The 18829-nt window shown below is 44.5% G+C and overlaps 1 long non-coding RNA gene across 1 annotated transcript; it reads left to right on the top strand.

The window, feature by feature from the left end:
• Positions 1 to 16318: 16318 nt before the first annotated feature.
• LOC121676269 lies at positions 16319 to 18389 on the top strand. Its single transcript, XR_006020407.1, has 3 exons — positions 16319 to 16564; positions 17429 to 17535; positions 18159 to 18389. It is a non-coding gene; the product is annotated as an uncharacterized LOC121676269 (long non-coding RNA).
• Positions 18390 to 18829: the final 440 nt, after the last annotated feature.

Here is an 18829-nt window from a genome sequence, read left to right as displayed (position 1 = left end):
CTATCCTGGAAGCCTGGCTGCTCTTACATAAAAGAACACAAGAAATCTGCTACTTTTTGAGATGACAAGGCTTATGCCAGTGACTTCAAAGAAATCAAGAGCAGCCCCAAGGCCCTGGCAAATCAGATTAATGGAGTTTGCATCTTCTTGGGTGGGCTGCACCTGGGATGAGGGAACTCCAATGCTCCCTTAAAGCCATCCTGCTCCCTAAAGCTGTCTCAGGCCATGCTAAACCAGGAATCTCTTTCCCCAAAGAGAAACATGGGCAAGTAAGAGAGGCTTCTTGGCTACTTGCCCAGCCTCCCTTCAGAGCCAGAATCCTGTAAGCAAGCTGTGATGGACTTCAGCTGCCATGGATGGGATGTTCTTTTTAGCTCTTTAGCCCACTTGCTAAAACATGGCTCAGGAGGACATTTGGCAGATGGTGCCTCCTGCACAAGGGTGTAGCAAGATCCCCAGCCTGGCTGCTCAGTCCCAGTGCTGCAGGAGACACGCTGGGTACCAAACCCAGCTCTGTGCTCTGTCTCCTAAAGCACTCTCCTTGAGGAATTTACCCTCATTGAAAGGAAGAAATGGCACAAGGAGGAGGTGCTGCAGGTGTGAGAGTAGAGACACAGGAGGATGGTCTGTGGTGTGTGTGTTGGGGAGAGGCTGAAGGGAGACACAGCAGACAAGGCATAAGGAGGTCACAGGGGAGACACTTCCATGTTCTTTCTACCTTGGAAAAATTTGAAATCATAGATTAACCCTGTTGGAGCCAGTCAGATTATAGACTTCTTGTCCAAGAATCTACACATCAATTATCTCACTCTCAAAATTTCTTTGCCTTCATCTAAATCTTCTCCTAATGTCACCAAAATGATTATTCATCTGTGAATTAAATAAATATGGAAACCAGTGAGGACTAAAATACTATATAAAAGCCTTGTTGGACACTTCAGTCCTTCCTCCTGAATTTTTAACTGGCCCAAGATGGGTGCTTTGTACAAATACATTGTTCAACCGAACCTTCCTTCAGTGTAACAAGAAAAAAAGGCAAATTATCCAAGTCTCTGCTCCTTGGATATTAAAGACATCTTCAGGAACAGCCCCAGGTACTGTTACCCATCTTTGTGTACCCATCCTGAGCATTTATCTGTAGAGCAGTGCAATCTCCAGGTGGTTCCTGTTGACCTCCAACACCTGCTTTTAAGCCAAGAAGGAAATTTGACCTTGTGTAGAGACCTAAAAAAAACAGACCATGGGTTCCTCCCCAGGAGAACTGCAAAAGGTATTGCTGGAAAAAATCACCACGGCAGCAGAATCTGTGGAGGAGTGAGATCTGGTGAAGTGACCCCTGAAGAGATACAGGCAGGCACAAAAGAAATTGGATTACTGACCTCAGTGTTCAGGGAGGACTCCTGTCACTCCCCCAGCCCATCTTGTCTCTCATCACCTCCTCGTTTCAGTTTTGGCTCAGTGATGAACAAAGCCAGCCCATTAGATATTATATATAACACACAACATGCAAGCACAGCTTAAAATAATATTTTAATGCTGAAAAAGTCAACTAAATCAAGCTGAGCAAAAAAAGCAAAATGAAATGGGAAAAACACACCAGCTCATTTTGTTTATTAGGGATGTTTTTTCCAGTGATAAATCGCTGTGAGATACCTTAATTTTTAACTACACAACAGCTTCCAGTAGAAAATGTCCAACTGAACCATTTTGGCTGAAATTTTAGGTAAAAAAGGATACTTTAAAGTCAAGATTTCTTGACTGACAAATGTGAGATGGGTATTACTTTTTGAGACTCTGAGTTAGCCCTGTGTCTTAATACTGTCAGTCATGTTGTCTAGAACGTAGATTTGTCTAAATAGGAAAGAGGAGTTCGGCTGGGGCGATTTTCCAAGATGCTCACACATCTCTTCAAACAGGGTGTGCCAAGGGGAGCTGAAGGTCAGGAGTTCTCAAAGCTGCTGCCAGGAATAGAGGGAAGAACACCTGGATTATGGTGCTGTTGAATTGAAGCGAGGGAGCCAAGAGACTGAATGTGACATCAGAAGGACAGAAACACAATTACACCTTCTGTGTTTCTACATGCAGGTTTTTGTTAAGTTTGATATGTGTATATTATTGATCTTTTAACTTATTAACAGACATCTATTAATTTATCTATTAATCTACCTTTTGAGGTCTCAGTGACAATCCAAGTCTCATTGTGTTTATTCCTGGGCATACACTGAATTAATACAAGTTTGCCACTTATACAGACATGGTCAGTTTAGGACTACTCTGATTTTATAGGTGGGAAAAAGAAGTCCAAAATGGACAAAGAGTGACTTGCTCTGGCAAAGCCTGCACAGAACTGTACCAGAGTCTCTCTGGAGTCTCAGCTCTAAGCCTGACCTTTGTATGAAGATGAGGAGAATGTCAGCGTGGGAATGGCTACTCCAGGTGTGCTTTATTTCCACAGCCAGTTCCTGGTGTCTGACTGCCCCACTCACACAGGCCTTGAGAAAGATGTACAGTGCTGTGCTGCCACAATGCGGGTTTTGTTTCAGACTTCTGACATCCCAAATGCTCAGGTCCAGCCTGAAAGAACAGTCTTCACCTGATTTTGGGGTAAAGTGACCCCCATAATGGACATTTCCTGGAGATGAAGCAATCCTTATTTCAGCCTGTTTTCTGGAGCAGGCTCCTTAACCTCATTCAGCATCTCCCTCTTTTGTGGGGCTGTGCTGTAGTTTAGGACTGAATCTTATTCTGCCATGTGGTGACAGGATCATATTCTAGAAATGTCAGGCATCTAAGGGCTGAGATCTGGCTTTCAAACTTCCCTAAGACATTTAGACTCAGGGTTCTGTTGAGATTCATTCCAGGATGAGAAAGAAAAACCTGGATATTGCCTGAGTTGGATTTAGACACTAATTCTGACCTTTTGTGTTTTTACAAGCTACTCAATTAAGGTAGATCACTCCTGCCTCACTCCAGGATACTTGTGAACTATCTCCAGACTTTCATTCCCTCTTGATATGAAAATCTAATCATGTTCATTGCTCAAAATCAACTCTGGTTGAAGACTAATGCAAAAAAGCTCAGCTTAAGCAAGCAGCTTGTTCAGGAAATGTAGATAAGAAACCCTGGCGGGTTGCTTTGAAAGTCAATAGACTTGGATTTAGGAGGATTAGTGAAGGGTTCAGTCCTGCAGGGTGCTGAGCACAATGGGTTGCAACACTGAGGGTCTGAATGTGTGTGGCAGATGCATGAAAGTCAAAGGGATTCTTCAAACCCCTCAGAGTTAAGATAGTGCCCATAAATTATTTTGGCTGGAATTCAGAGTTCTCAATAACTGGTAATGTGCAGGGAGAATCCCAGGTCTCTGGGCTGTAAAGGCCCAGGAGTCCCAAGATCAAAAACCCAACCTGCCAGCCTGAATTACTTTGTTCATCTCAGCAGCTGGTTGGGTGTGGTGAGCCTGGGCAGCTGTGATGGAAAGTGCACAGAGCCTTTCAGCCCAAGATGAAAATCACAGGGCACCCAGCAGCCAGTGAGGGGCACAGCACGTGTCCAAATGAGCGCTGATTGCATCATTTCTTAATGAGAATTAATATATCTGATGTAGCACTGAGGGACCTCAGTTGCACACCAAAACCCCACAATAGCTGGTATTTTACTGAGATGTAAGGAAAAGGAGATCTGGTGTCACAAAGTCTCTGAGAGGAGCACTAATTAAGAGGAAGATGCATGTAGCACCGTCTGAAGTTCCCAGCGGGTTTTCAAGGGTCAGTCCCATAAAGGTGGACCAGTCCTTCATCTGTTTTAGGGTGTTTTTTTGCTGTCCCTAGAAATGTTGGACAGGAGCCATTGCTTTTACCATTTCAGTATAATTCCATTCAGAAAGTGTTTTTATACCTCTCTGATATCTTTATAGAGTGAGTAGCATTTCCTCCAGGTTAGCATTACTTGTACATTTATTACAGGATCCACTTAATAAAAATAAAGGCCAACAAATTCAGAACAAGAAATACCATAAAAGCCAACCAGATGACACAGACAGGACAAACTCATGTGCTAAAAAGGATTTGTTCAAAACAAGAAAGAGGGCAGAAGTAGATGTTGAAAGAGTTGCTCATGGTCACAGAGTTAGGCAGTGACAGAGGGAAAGGAAGGAAAATCTAAAAATTGATCTCTTGCAGACAGCCCTGGTTGTACCCATCCCATGTCTGCGGTTTTCAAAATCTGTACCTACAGGAGCAAGAGGTAACAGGGACGTTTAGGGTTTGTTGCCAGAGTGAAGGGAGCTAAAGAGCCAAAACCACATCTACTGTGTGACTGCTTTATTCACCAGTTGTGGAATAGCTTAAATTTATTTGAAATATCAGGCACTGGCCAGAGGCAAGGTATTTCAGACCAGGGTGCTCAGCTGTTCTAATGGCCCTGGCATATTCTAACTTTCTGTGCTCTCCTGTAAAACAATAATGCCATTTCTCCCATCGTTATGCATCACAAATCAATCTGGCTGCTCATGAACAGTGCTGACCTGAATCTGTCACTTTACAGCAAACTCCTGTAGGATTCCAGGTTTACTGCCATATAAGTGCTTTATTAGACATGGAAGGCTGTAATAAGCTGATTAAGAAACCTTTCTTTTCCTTTTTTTTTCTTTAAAAGACTTAATATATACTTTTCTGTCATCAGATAAGTACAAAATAAACCTGAAGCTTCACCCAAAATACATTATGCAAAGAAATCTGTCACTATAAAAAGCCTGAACCACGCAGGACTCCCTGTACCAACTCCTCTCTGCACTGCCTTGGCTGCATAAGAGGGAGTCCTGTTGTGGCAACTGTTAATTCTTTAAAAGCCTTGAGTCAAACCATCCTTTCTGTGATTCAGCTGCTGCAAGGCACATTTTCTCCCTAGAAATGCAGCTTTCTGGAGCAATAGTTTCATTCCAAGAAGGGAAGTTCTAAAGTTAAAAGGAAAGCAGAATTCTCAAAGTTTTGGGTAAAAGGCAACCTCCCATCATATTTCATCTCAGGAATCTCAGGACAGGCTTCTTGAAGGGAAACTTTGGTGAATGATTTAAGAGGGAAGGGCTTCTTTGCTGGGTTTTGATTACTTCACAGCAGATGAGACAGAACCAGCCAAATGCTAAACTGGAAATGAAGTGTTTCAATAATTTCCCATTACAAATGTCAACAAAAATGATATTTTGCTGAATTTGCATTTCTGTAGGAGAAAACTGTTCAGCTGGGGAAAAATGAATTGGTCAGCTCTGTCAGCAGAGCTGGTTATGAGAAGTGAAGTTCATCCCATCTGGGCTAATGGGGTGTGAAAACTTGGCCTCGCTGAGTACATGTAGACCTTTCTTAGTGCTCCTGAGAGGCTTCTGGGAAGGAGTGATTCTTGATTGCTCTGTCTCCTGTCTACACAGCTGGAATGTGCTGCTCCAGACAGGGATAGGGGGTGAAAACCTCATGGGGTTGCTTTATATATTTCCAACTCCCACCCTGATAATCAGGCAGACTGCAAAAGCTGGTCTCCATCACACATTTCCATGGCTAATGCTCCAGAGAAGGAATTAGCCACGAGGGCAATACATCACCTGATTTGGCTCTTGCCCTTGGGCTTCCACTGCTCTAGAAAATGATTTTGTGTGTGTATGTTTTCGCCTCAGAACAGTGGAGCTAGCAGGATTGTGTCCTAACCCTGCTGGCACAGCACAGAGGACATGTCTCAGGGATGGCTGGTTGTGGTGGGAAGGAAAGAGCACAGTCTGTTCTGATAGTGGGGAAGAACTGTCCTGGATAGACAGAACCAAACCTGGCAGACATATGGATATCCAAAATAGACCTAGGAGCAAGATTTCCTGTAAACTACAGCAGTGTGGAACTTGGAGGGAACAAGGTAGCTGCTCCAAAAGGAGCTGGCTACTGTGTGGGATGTGATGGCTCTGGATATAGGACCTGGGAGCAGGATGGTGGCACATATGGCCAAACAGAGGAGTGTTTTTTCAAAATAGAAGACAGAATTGTGAGTATCATCTACAATATTTTAAAGCACAACTCGACAAGTTGCAGCCCAACTTGAAAGGTAGAGAAGGTATTTTGAGTGTCACATTAGGGCCATTGATGGTGGCAGGGTTTTGCAGTGTGTGCTCTGGAATCAGGGAACAAAAGCCCCAGATATTTCTGGCAATCAAAGCCCATCTTTTAAATCAGTTATTGAGTTTTTCCTCTTGTCGCAATCACTGCCCGGCACAAGCTGAATTACAGTGTTCTTTATTAACCAGCACTGCTTGCTCCACCTTAATTAGTGCAGACCACTGGAGTTAAGGTGAATGAGGTGAACATTAGATGCAATTTTATCTTTGATGTTGAAAAGGCAACCAAACCTCAACTCTTCTCCCTGTGAGTACCTGCCTTGCCTTTGTGAGATGATCAATAGCCCTTCCACTGGAGAGGGTGGGCAAAGCACCTTTCAGAACCGATAATTGTGCAGGATCCAAGTGTTTTCTAAGAAAATCTTTCAAAACCTTCACAAAATTTCTACTGAAGGCCAGATTTCCTGGGACACCTATAATTATTCAGAGCATAAGAGAGAAGAGATGAGAGTTATCAGCCTCTTTCACTTAAATAGGCCCAATTCAAATTAGGGACCAGAAAGACCAGGACATGGATAATCAAAGGAGAGAGAAAAAAAAGAAATGATAATAATAAATAATAATAAAAGAACAAGGATCAATATCTTGCAGGGAAAAAAAAAAAAAGCATTTAATTTTATACCAACCATAAAGTGTACACACATTCTGTGATTTCCCAGAGGTCTTCTAACTGATTCTATTTTCTTGTAAAACCCACATCTTTACACACCACATCCCCAGCTCCTATCTTTGCAATACAAATGTACATCCAGATTGCAGGACACCCCAAGAGATCTGTTCCCATGAGGCTGCTCTTCCTCTTCTTTTTTTCACATTTCAAAGTCAAATATTTATCTTTTGGCATCTTCTACGCTTTGCTTTGATCCCTGAAAGAGAAAATCCCTTTTCCTTGCCCTTACTCTGGAAAACCATGAAGGCAGAGGCACCATGGCTCTCAGTGAAGTGGCCAGCAGGGTGCAAGAAGACAATCAAATTCACACAACAGATGGGAAGATGGCTCAAAAACAATTGTTTTCCCCAAACTATGGCAACATGTCAACATATTGACACATTCAAAAGCTTGGCAGCCTGGCAGGAAAATTGCTAATTCAGGTTGAGGAAGACACTGGGACATCTTCCCTTACCTTTGAAATTATCTGTTTTAAATTCTCAGCTTACATGTTACGGCACAATGTGGTTTATGCGGAACTATTTTGAAGATCTGGCCCTTTCTAGAAGAGTAGAGAGCCAAAAAAAGTGTTTTATACACAGCTGAGCCAGTGCATGCCAGGCTTTTTTCTGCAGCATTAGAGGGGAATGTCTGTGTGAGGCCTGTCCTGGATTTATCCTGATCCAAAGGTGTTTTCCATTGCGGCCGGGTTGGGGTCTGTGGCTCAGACCCTGGAAGCCGTGACAGCTCCAGAGAGGGTGTCCCACAAGGGACAGCCTTCCAGAGGTCTGCGGGGATCCCTCAGCTGCTGGGGTGCCTCTGCAGAGGGGTTCCCTGTCTCAGCAGGCTGCCAGCTCTCTAGGGATTCAGTGGGAGTGATTTCAGCTCTTGCTCTGTGAGGCAAACCCCAGGCTGGACCAGGAGACAAGAGGCTCCTTTAGCAGTTCTGCATGGGGCAGCTTTATTAGCCCGCACCCCGCGAAGGGAGGCCAGGGACGAGCTCTCCAACTCAAAGGGGGAGAAGGGTAGATCTTACAGGGATACAAGGGTGGGTGTGAGAGGGTAGAGGCCAATGGGTTACAAGGAATCTACACAGGGTCTCCCAGAGGATCATGGTTCTTGCTTTCCCTCACCCTCACCGAAGTGCTGCCTTTTCCAAGGTGATTCTGCTGGGAGGTTGTGCAATCTCCTTATCTCAGCAGGCCTCCTGCCAGGGCAGGGGCTGGGCACACCCCACAGTTTTCCTATACCTAAATTTGCCTGGACTGTTGACCAGACTATGAGAAATGATGGTATTGATCCCATCTCCTTGCTGACAAGGTGTGACATGGCCAATTGGTGAAGCTGTGTGGGAGAGTGTGCAAAAAGAAGATTAAAAACCCAGTGATGTCCCATTCTCCCACTACTGGCAAACACACCCAGGCCCCTTAAGCAGCTCTGCCTGGGTCTGCTGCCTCCAGACTGGAGGTTGGTGGCACAGGCCTCTGATGGAGTCACTGCTCCTGCCCCACATGTGACACCCCCGTCTATGATGTTCCAGCCAAAGGTGTGTCCTCCTGGCCCCAGGGAAGTCAGCCTCTGGTTTCTTTTCCAACATGCTGGCCTGGGGAAGCTCGGCTCATCATCCTTCCACCTCCTGTGAAGGAGAAAGGAGACCAAAGAAAAGGATGAAAAAGAAATCAAAGAGGAGGAAAAATACCTACTTAACAACTGGAGATCTCCTCAAATGTCCATACAAGCACCAGACTTTCTGGGGTGCCTCAGTGAGAGCAGAAATGACTGGAGGTGGGAGAAAAAAGGAAAGGAAAAAGTCATTACACTGAAAACTCACTTTAAAGAAGCCAGGGAAGGTGGGTCTGAGCCAGGCTGAAGCTGCCAATTTGAGCTGTGCTTATCACTCTGTGTAGTTCAGGGAGCTTTCAGGTGATTGCTCTAAAAATACCTTATCTGCAATGGGTAAAAATAATTTTCTCCTTTCTATTTATTGACTTCCCTCTTTACTTTTATGACCTCTCATTCCCAAACATCTTCCAAGGATTTAAAAATAACAATCTGTCTTTCTTCCTCCCCACCTAATTTGATTAATGTACACAGCTCTGTTTAATTGGGTGTGTGTGGAAAATGAAAATCTGAAAGAGGAGCATTGCGTTTGGTTTTGGTTTGTCACTGGTCTGACCTCCCAGAGGAGTGAACAACACTCCCTGCACGCTGTCCCTGGGTATGTTTTGGGTGATTCAGATATGAACTGCTGTCCTTTGAGCTGCTGCTTTATTGGTCTGAGGAAGAGGGTGCTAAGGGAAAGGGAGGCACACCAGATGGAGGGGAGAGCAGAGAGCAGCAAAACACAATCGCTTGCTTTGTACATGGATTAATGGCTGTACTTTATTCCAGGTACAACTTTTTCTGGCTCTGCCTTCTCTTGCTGTGTGCATGGCCCAATGTCTTCACAGAATGGGTCAGGCTGGAAGGGATCACAGTGGAGTCACCTGGGCCAACCTCCCTGCTCAAGCGTCCTAGAGGTCTTCTCAGACCTTGTTTAATTGTTGCCTCTCATGCTGTGAAGTGGCATTTACTTCATGTTCATCTTCTGACAGCGACAGGAAGAAATCTTAAGCTCCTCAGAGAGGATGAATTCCACAACGCTGTCACTTCAGACTGAATTATCTCTTTAAAGCACCAGAGAGTTTCTTCAGACGTTGAGTTACATAAGGGAGAAGGCTGTGCCTGTCGGAGCCCTCAGGTGCAGGCATGGAAGGAAGGGCTGTGCGGGATGTCTGTCCTGGATGGATTTGGAAGGACAATTTAGAATTACACTGTTCAGCCTTTGCTAGAGACAGGATATTATTTAGCAAGAAATAGTATCAAACACAGGGGGAAAAGAGTCCAGCAGAATGGATACAGATGCACTTCATTTAATTTAGTACTTTCCTGCTCCTCACTCAGTGATTGGGGACGCAGAGAACAGCAGCCACTTCGTGCTGCAAGCACAGCTTTTTATAAGGACTTTGCAGTTCCTTCTGCCCTATTAACACTTGCTGTATTCTACTCCCAGGCTTAATTATTCATCTTATACCCAAAAGTGCAGCAATGATTAAACTGAAGAGCAGTTAGGCATTTTCAAATTGAAGTAATGCTGCAGTGGTGGAGAGACGCGTGTTTCAAGGGTACGAGTTTGTCCCTCTCTCCGTGCCCAGATCTCCTCTCCGCTGAGCTCTGCCTCTGTGTTCCTCCCCTGCTCAGGCTTTAAAGCACCTCTCTTTGTTCCCCTTTCTCCCCTCATCTCACGATTACGTCTTTTAGCTCTCTCATGCCATTACCTTTCCCCTCTGTTGATTTGCTTCTGCAGCTGAATTTCCTCTATTGCTTCTCTGCAGGCTTGGATCAAAGCCCATTGAAAACAACTGAAATTTTCTTACTGACTGTTGGAAGATATTGTTGAAAGAAGGAAACATTAAGAATAACAAAACTGAACTGCAGTTTTCTGCCTGTGGATTGGGGATGGGTCAAGTGACTATTTCCAACAGCCTTTAATTTCTCTGACTCCATGAAACTTGAGCAAACCATTTCAGCACCATTTCTGAAGGACAAAGATGTGCAGATTCCAGGAGAAAGCACAAAACAGTCCTATGAAGTGCCATTAACTGAGAAGGAGCCTTCTCACCTTGCTCTAAATTGTGAAAATAACTTTATAAAAATGCTGGTGACACTGAAGATGGCTAACTTCTGCCACTGTGAAGTCAGGCTTTCAGTTGTAACTAGTTATTTAAGACAGAAAGAGACTGTTACCTTTGGAGAATGACTCAACCCACCCACTTCAGACACTATACATTAAAAGAGGTGACTCATGCTCTGGAGATTCCTCCCTTTCTCCTCACAGCCTGTACAAGAAGGCTAGATCACTTGCTTAGACATTTAAACTTTTACAGGACTAAAAATGGGTAAAATTAATCCTCCCTTAGCTGAAGAAGACGCAGATATTTCTGTGCTTCACAATAAGCAGTGTGATGGACACCAGAGCACTGCTGCTCTGTGCCCTGCACGTGGAGCTGCAGGATGGACCTCCTGTCTTGTCCTAACCAGGTCTGAGGTAATTGATGCCCAACAGGCAGTCAGCTCAGGTTCAAGCTGAATCCTCCTGGGAGACAGCAGGAATTCCTTCTCTGCTTCCTCCTACAAGGTCGTAGGTGGGCACTCAGTGTCCAGCTTGATTTCAAAAATCTCTTTTCTCTCTTTTGCTGCCCCACTTGTACATTGCACCCCGTGGTGCCTTCATTCCATAGAGCTTCTCATCCTTTGTCACCTCATTCTATGTTGATGGTTCTAACAGGTTTGGCTTGATGTCCCTGACTTAACTAGGACATCCCAAGATCCTGGGGCAGGTGGGAACAGGGTGCATGACCTGGTTTTGTTTTCCAAATGTCCCTCCAGCTGGGCTGTGGCTGCACTCCCTTGTCTCTGAGTGAAAGGATCCAGTCCAGCACTTCACACAAATACTGGAGCACAGCCAGTCCTCTGGTGAGAGAGCATGAGAGCAGCGTCCAGATTTTTCATTTCCAGAAAACCACATGATGGTAACAAAGTTAGGACTTGCTCCTGCTCTCTCTTGCTCATAGTTTCTCCCATGCCTTTTTCTGAGGGCTGCATCAGTACATTCATTTGTAAAACTGACCTGAAGACAAATGTGCACAAGCTTTTCTTGCCTTCCCTCTGCTATCTTGGAGGCAAGGCTCCAGTTCTTAACCATATGACACAGTAAGATAAGCCTTATAATAAAAAGCAAACAATGCAAGGCCAGCCCCGGGTGTCCAAGCCACGATCTCTGTTTGTTCAGCATTTTCCCAGGAGGTTGTGGGAGATACCTGTGAGTAAGGCTGAATGCACAGAGTCAACTTTGCTGAAGCAAAGAGCACAGCATTCTGGGTTATTAAACCAGTTGTCTTCCAGCCCTGGGGGAAAGGAGTTTGCCAGGGAAAGTCACAAATGGGCTGAGTTTGTGTATCCCAAGCCCGTTTCTCCCCATTCCACTGTATCCCCCAGCGTGGCACCTTTGTAGCACAAGCACCAGCTTCTGGTGAGAAGGGAGCAGGGACTGAGAAAGGCAAAAGAAGGATGTGCCTGACAGTTTTTGAAACTGTCTCTGGCTCTTGTCTGCCTTATCTCCAGATCTCCCCTCAACAGTGTTTTTTCGTTGTTCATGATAGGTTGAGGGGTTTTTTTTCAACACAGACTTATAAGAAGAGTTAATACTGTCAAAAAATTCACTCTTGGTGTAAACTATATTCTCTGTGGCATGATAATACAATATGCTGTTAAATTCTTTCACTCAGGAGGGAATAAAGGATATTTGAGCATAAATGCATTATCCACAATCCACAATAGCACAGCCTATACCCCTGTGGATAATGCTATTAGTGCTACATTTCAAATTAAAAAGCATATGCTCTTCTTCTTTCAAAAACAAGGGAGTGCTGCCCACTGCCTTCACTTGACTAAGAACAAAAGCTTTTAAAGTGATAAAACAGCATTCATTTGATAAAAACAACCATCTGTATCTGATTTTAAAAAGTGTTCATATTTAAAGACAAATTGCTGTTTTGGGAAAATTAAATACAAGTGGGAAGGTTCACTTGATATGACCACAAATTGCTGTCTGCTGTCCCCAGCAGCACTAACCCAAATTCTCACACTAAACCCTGACCTTGAACAGCAAGTCTTGTGCAAGGGCTCTTTAAATAATTTTCTTAAAACCCTTCAAATAAACATGTTCCCAAACTCACCCACTGCCTTCCCAACTTATTAGTCTGTATTAGTTAAAGTGGATTGCTTATTAGGTTTTTTTTATATCTTCAGAATAATTTGGAAAGACACCAAGCTCTTAATGTACCAGATTTTCATAATGCAACTTGATATTAACAAACATCAAACTCCATCAATGATCTGTGCAGCAGGCACCCTTAAAGCTTGTAATTAAGATAACAGGAGATAATATCAGCCACGAAAAAAGGAGAGTGGAGGAGGGAACACAAATGGAGTTTTTCTGAGGAGGCAGCATTGAGCTCGATCCTTTGAGGTCAGGACACAGCAGCAACATGGGAACACTGAAAATGGTGCTGTGATAATGCACCAAGCTGAGATGGGTACTGTGATCATCCTCAGAACCACAGCAAGAAGCCCAGCCAGGGTAGAAAATGAATATTCACATACACATGTGTCCTCTTGGAAATGGTTATGCAGGCTCTTGAGGAAAAGTCCTCAGGTGTTATAACCTTTCCTTGATTTTTAAATCAGTGATGAATGTAACAAAGACACAGGACCCACCTGTTAGTGCTTTTATCAGTAGACCTTACAGGCTGTGCAGAGAGGGGCAGTATTTTGAATGCCACACAAATTATCTCCACTGCTTTATTTCCTCTGCCGCTCTGCTGGGCACTCCCAAAGGTGGATGTGCCCATGGAGGGGGTTGAACTGGAGGGCAGGGCAGTGCTGGCAAAACACAGTGAAACCAAATTCAATGCTATTATCACTTTGTGCTGCCAAGAATCACCCAGAATCCCCCATCTGCTGGGCTATTTCTGCTCGCTTTAGAAGGAGAGAAGTGGGAACAGTACTTTCTTTCCAAAATGTTCCCATAGGCTTGGAGAAATGTTTGTGGCTGTGCACACCTCCTAATCTCTTTTCTCTGGTAAATGGCTGGGTATTTTTGTGCTGGAAAGTGTGGATGTATGTGCTGTTCCTTTCCCTAACATAACCGAATACATCCATACACAACTGAACATTTATATTTAGCTGTTAAATAAAATAAAATAAAAATTTGAAATCCCAGCATATCGTGATAACAAGTTTATTTCCAGCCAGAAGCTTCCATCCACTTGGGCAAAACTCACTGCATTTCAAGGCAATAAGAGACAAGGCCAAACACATATTTTAAATAAAATCAGAGCAGAGTTTACCCAGCATATTTCAGATGCATAAGTCCAGGCTAATAAACCCCCTTTCCCTACTCGGAACCCCCCGTGTCAGGAAGAAAAGTAAACCAATTTGTCACTGCTGCTTCCTGGTGCCAGGATAAAAGTGTGTGCTATTCCCATCCCTTTGCCAGAGGTCACTGGATGCAGTGCCTTGAAGCCAATCTGACGGAAAACAAATGAGTGCAAACGTTATAAATTGAACAGAAGGAGCTCTGTCATAACTAGGGGAAAGGCAGGGGGATGATATCTTTGGGGGGAGCAGGAGGAGAAGAGCTGTGCATGGTTCATGTGGCACAAGAGTGCTGTAATCTCTTCGCTGGGGGATGGCTGCTTCCAAGGACAAATGGATAATACATGTTTTGCCAGGGCGATGGTGAGATAGCGAGGAGCTTTGAACACACTGATACAGCAATTAAGCAAACTCCTGTCCTTGGGCAGCTACTGAGGTTTCTTAAAAGTGCAGTTTTAGACAGCACTTCAAGCCTTTCCTGAGCAGCAGCAGGGATGCACAGAAAATGTGCTCCTGTGTGTGCTGGCAGGAGCAGGACGTCTGAGGGACACCATTCCCTCCTCCAGGGATATAGTCAGGGACCACAGAGCCCCAACCTGGCATGTTCCCTACTCTAACCTGCCCCTTCAGAAGGTTAGATTGGATATTGGGAAGAAATTCTCCCCTGTGAGGCTGGCGAAGCCCTGGCACAGGTTGTCCAGAGCAGCTGTGGCTGCCCCTGCATCCCTGGAAGTGTCCAAGGCCACTTGGTCAAGGACGGGGCTTAGAGCACCCTGGGATAGTGGAAGGTGTCCCTGCCCATGGTAGGGGCTGGGAATGAGATGTTCTCTAAGGTTTCTTCCAACCCGAAACATTGTTTGATTCTGGGATTCACAGGGGAAGATGAAGGGACACCTCGATTCTGATCCCATGTCAAATACAGAGGTGCTTTTCAGTGTTACGTGGTAGCAAGAGAAACCATGAACGTTTGTACCCTTGAGCTGTTGCCTGTAGGATAAATGAATCCACAAAAATGTGCAGCTGGGCTTGTTTTCCTGTGCAGCTTGGACAAATTTGTTTTATGGTCTTATTGAACTAGATCCTTCTTTTTATATCCTGAAATGCACAGGGATGAGTCCAGCACTGCCTGTTTCAACCAGCAGTGCATGCACAGCAGATCTCTGACGGTCTCCAGAGAAACAACAGCACAACAGATGCCATTTTGGCTGACCACAGAGACTGGGAAAAGAGCCCTGCAAAGCTGGAAGTCTTACAAAGCTTAACAGCAGGTTCTACAAAGCCAGTGTCGTTCTCCTACCAGAAACGGATGGGTACACGTGGAGACAGCTGTGGTCTGGTGAGCAGTGGGCTGGGAGAGTTTTTTTGTCCAGACTGATGCATCCCCACTGAGTCACTGTCCATGCTCAGCAGCACCCTGAGGGAAGTGACACCGAACCTGAGCACTGCACTGATTAACTTTTAGCCACAGGTTTATCAGGCTAATTTTGCTTTAGAAATTCTTTCTAATTTACTTGACTGATTTTGCCTTTCTGTGCGTTATCCTCCTACAAGGGAGTAATTCTTTGCATTTATTTGCCAAACATTTTTTCATGGAATTATATTTTCTGTGCCATAACTTGGTTGAATTGTAAGATTCTGCAGGTTGCCCTTTTTGTTCTGTTTGTAGTCCATCCAGCACTTTGACTGGGGGCACACTGTCCCTCTGTGAAATAGATAGATAGATATATATATATGTATATATAGATATATATATATAAAATAGGCATTACATTGTTAGTACTCTGCATCCCATGTTCATGTTGTGCTGGTTGGTTCTGACACAACCCAGAGCTCCCATGCTGAGTATCAGGCACCTGATTTCATACACATTTCTCCATCAAAGCAGATCGTTAGGGCTAAAGCTTAGAAACAAAGTCAAGTTCCCTCTAATTCCGCAGCAGTCATTTCCAAGCACAGGAAAGGAGGTTCAGCCACTGAGCAAACAATGGCTGTATTAATTAGGCTGCTATATCTGGCAAGTGTTTTGAGGTATTTTCTCATTGTTATTTTGTTCCCTTTTGTGGAATGCCTGTGCCTTGTGACCCCACCTGACACTCTCACCACCATCCTTGCTCTTTCAAGGTATCTTTTATTGCCAGACAAAGGGAGAAATATCTATTTGAATGTGGCACCAGATCATTGCTAACATCTCTACAATAGAAAAAGGCCCTGAAGAATAAAGCCATCCTTGGTATTATCAGGAAGCCAGGTGAGGGCTGAGAGGGCTGAGGTGTTGTCACACGTGGCAAGGATTAAAGGTTGCCAGCCTTGGTGTTGGCCACACTAGGGCTGTTCTCAGCTGGTGTGAGCTAAAGTACATTCCATAAAACAAAAAAATATTGAACTGTGTCTGTTATACCCCATGATTTCACTGGAATTTCAGGAAACACATGATGGAAAGAACCCGCAAAGGTCATCGCATCCAGTCCCTGCTATCTTGGGCAACTGCTCCACGCACACCCACTCGAAAGCAGATCAAGCTTCATCATAAAACCCATCAGGCTGCTGCCTGCCACCCACTCCTCCTGCTGAAGGCTGTCCTATAGCTTCCCTCCTCTGCTGGCTGCAAACCTTCCAGCTTTCAAACAGAATTTATTACATGGAATCCATCCCGGCTCACTTTCTGAATGCACAATTTTAATCCAGCTGGGGGAAGAAGCAGAGGATGGTGGGGCCTCTTTGCATTCCTTTGTTGCACAAATCTAGGGGAGCATTCCCCTCGTGTGGGGAGCCCACTGCATGGATGAAAGGTAGGGCTCAGCTTTCAGTTCCTACATTTCCTCCTCTATTAACTCACTGCACTATTGAGCTCTCTGCTATTTCATTGCAGCTTTTCCTTCACAAATCACTTCTTTTTTTTTTTTTTTGTAGGCAGAGCTATTTCATCATAGCAAGATGTATCTCAGGACAATTAGTAGCGAGGAGACAGTATCTATGCCAGTTTGCCCGAAATCCAAGATTCACCACAGGCAGTTCACTCACCAGGGGGGCACAGGATCACCAGGCCAAACTTGAACATGGTTAAATGCTGTGAGCTTCAAGATGAGGAAAAAGCTGGGCTCTTTCTGCCTCATGCACCGTGAGCGTCTTATGACCATTTAACATGCAGAATTAATCACACTTTATTCATTCAGATTCATTTCACTATGATATTTCATATTGGGTGCACCATAATTTTGACCAACTGGGAACATGGGGCAACTTTAACACCATCAGGAGCATCAAAGTCCTCTCAGTCTTAGCAGGTTAAAGCCTGATCCACCAAGACAGCCTGGGCTCAGCTCCTCCTGAGAACACTGTGGTTATGCTTAGTGAGGAAGGCTTCAAAGCTTGGACGCACATTGCTTTTCTCTCTGCATAGAAATAAGCCATTTTTGACCAGCATTTTCACCTTGCTGAATGTGGAAAATATCAAAGGAAATGTGCTTTGTATATGTAAAAAAATCAGCTCAATAAGAAAGATTTCTCCGGAGGGATGTGATCAGAAGGGAAAATTCACTGCTGGACTTCCATTTGTCTGCAGAAGTTATATCTTTGTTTTTGCTAGGTTTTTTAGGACTAAAATGACAGTGATTAAGAGATTCATTTAGTAAGCTTATGCTTCTTCCTTTCAGGCACACTCTCCCTGGAGGAGTTAAATTGGAAATCCAAGGAGACTTCTGAGGGTGGGGAGCTCAGAGGAGGTGTGGAGAACATATTTCAGCAGTTCCTGAGGTGGCAGGTAGTGATTTCAAGTGAGGAAGCAGGAGAAGGTTGGAGTCTCTGATCAACCCTGGCTGGCTTCCAGCTCTCAGGGCCCAGGAATGGGTGTAACCATGGACCCAATTCTGCTAAAAGAAGAAATTCCTCCCTGTGAGGGTGGGGAGGCCCTGGCAAAGGGTGCCCAGAGAAGCTGAGGCTGCCCCTGGATCCCTGGAAGTGTCCAAGGCCAGGCTGGACAGAGTTTGGAGCAACCTGGGACAGTGGGGGGTGAAAAAGAAAAGCCTCTAAAACACAGCCCCAAAATGTTAAGTAACAAACTGAACCCAGCTGCTTCAGGAGGAAGAAGTACAAACCCTTTTTGCTGTACTTTTTCTTGTTTCTTTGTCTTCCTCAGACTAATTCTTCATTTATTTTCTTTGTTTTGCCTTCTCTCTTTTCTTCTTCCCATAAACATTTCTTCTTCCAACTCTATCTCCTGCAGCACAATTTTATGCTAACACCATCTTATTCTCCTATTCTTCTCTCTCACTTTTTTCTGTCCTGGTCTGACACAGCAAGTCCCATTCTCCTGCTGTACTCTTACTTTCACCCTTTATTCTTAAGCCAGTTCCAGTCCTTGCCCCTCCTGCTTGCCTCTCACAGGTTTTCTCTGCCTGGCTCCAAGGCTGTCCCTCTTCTGGGCTCCAGGGACAAGGGATGCAGCAGCTGACACCAGGAGTTTGAGCCTGGGCTCAGGTGATGCTGCCTGGTTGTGCTCTTTGGGAGCCGTGCAAAGTGAGGTCATTTAACCAGGACAGAAGGACACACCTGCCCCTAACAGGCTTTGAAAATTGACTTCAGATGCGTGAAATGGGTCAATAAAAACAAGAAATGAAACTGATGTCAGAGGTTGTATTTATTTGACAATAAATTGCTTCCTATGATCGAATTTCTCTCTCAGTTGGGAGGCTCATGGCTCTTGGCCAAGGAAATGGGCCTTGCAGCAGAGGGAAATGAGGAGAGAGACTCCGAGCAGGGGACAAGAGCTGACAAGGCCACCAGCTGCTTCTACCTTGCAGGTGACCCTGCCCAAGGTGTTCATCATTAAGCCAGACAAAGATGTAATAATATATTTGTATTTAATTATTTTATTACTGCATGGCAGTATTTTAGATTATAAAATAATATCAGAGCAGGGGTGTACATAATAACTCGCAACAAAAAGCAAAACTGCTGGAAGATTTCCCCTTACAGGTTTATTTTGTCAAGTATTGTTCCTCATTTACATTTTTCGCTCTTAAACTAAGAAAGAGATCCTCCCTCTGCATTGTGAG

The sequence above is a fragment of the Corvus kubaryi genome, unplaced genomic scaffold (assembly GCF_017639235.1).
Source record: "Corvus kubaryi isolate FWS band 111438036 unplaced genomic scaffold, C.kubaryi_AGA036_p1.0 78, whole genome shotgun sequence".
Taxonomy (NCBI): Eukaryota; Metazoa; Chordata; class Aves; order Passeriformes; family Corvidae; genus Corvus; species Corvus kubaryi.
Note: the sequence above shows the minus strand (reverse complement) of the source record. Positions and strands in the feature narration are given on the sequence as shown.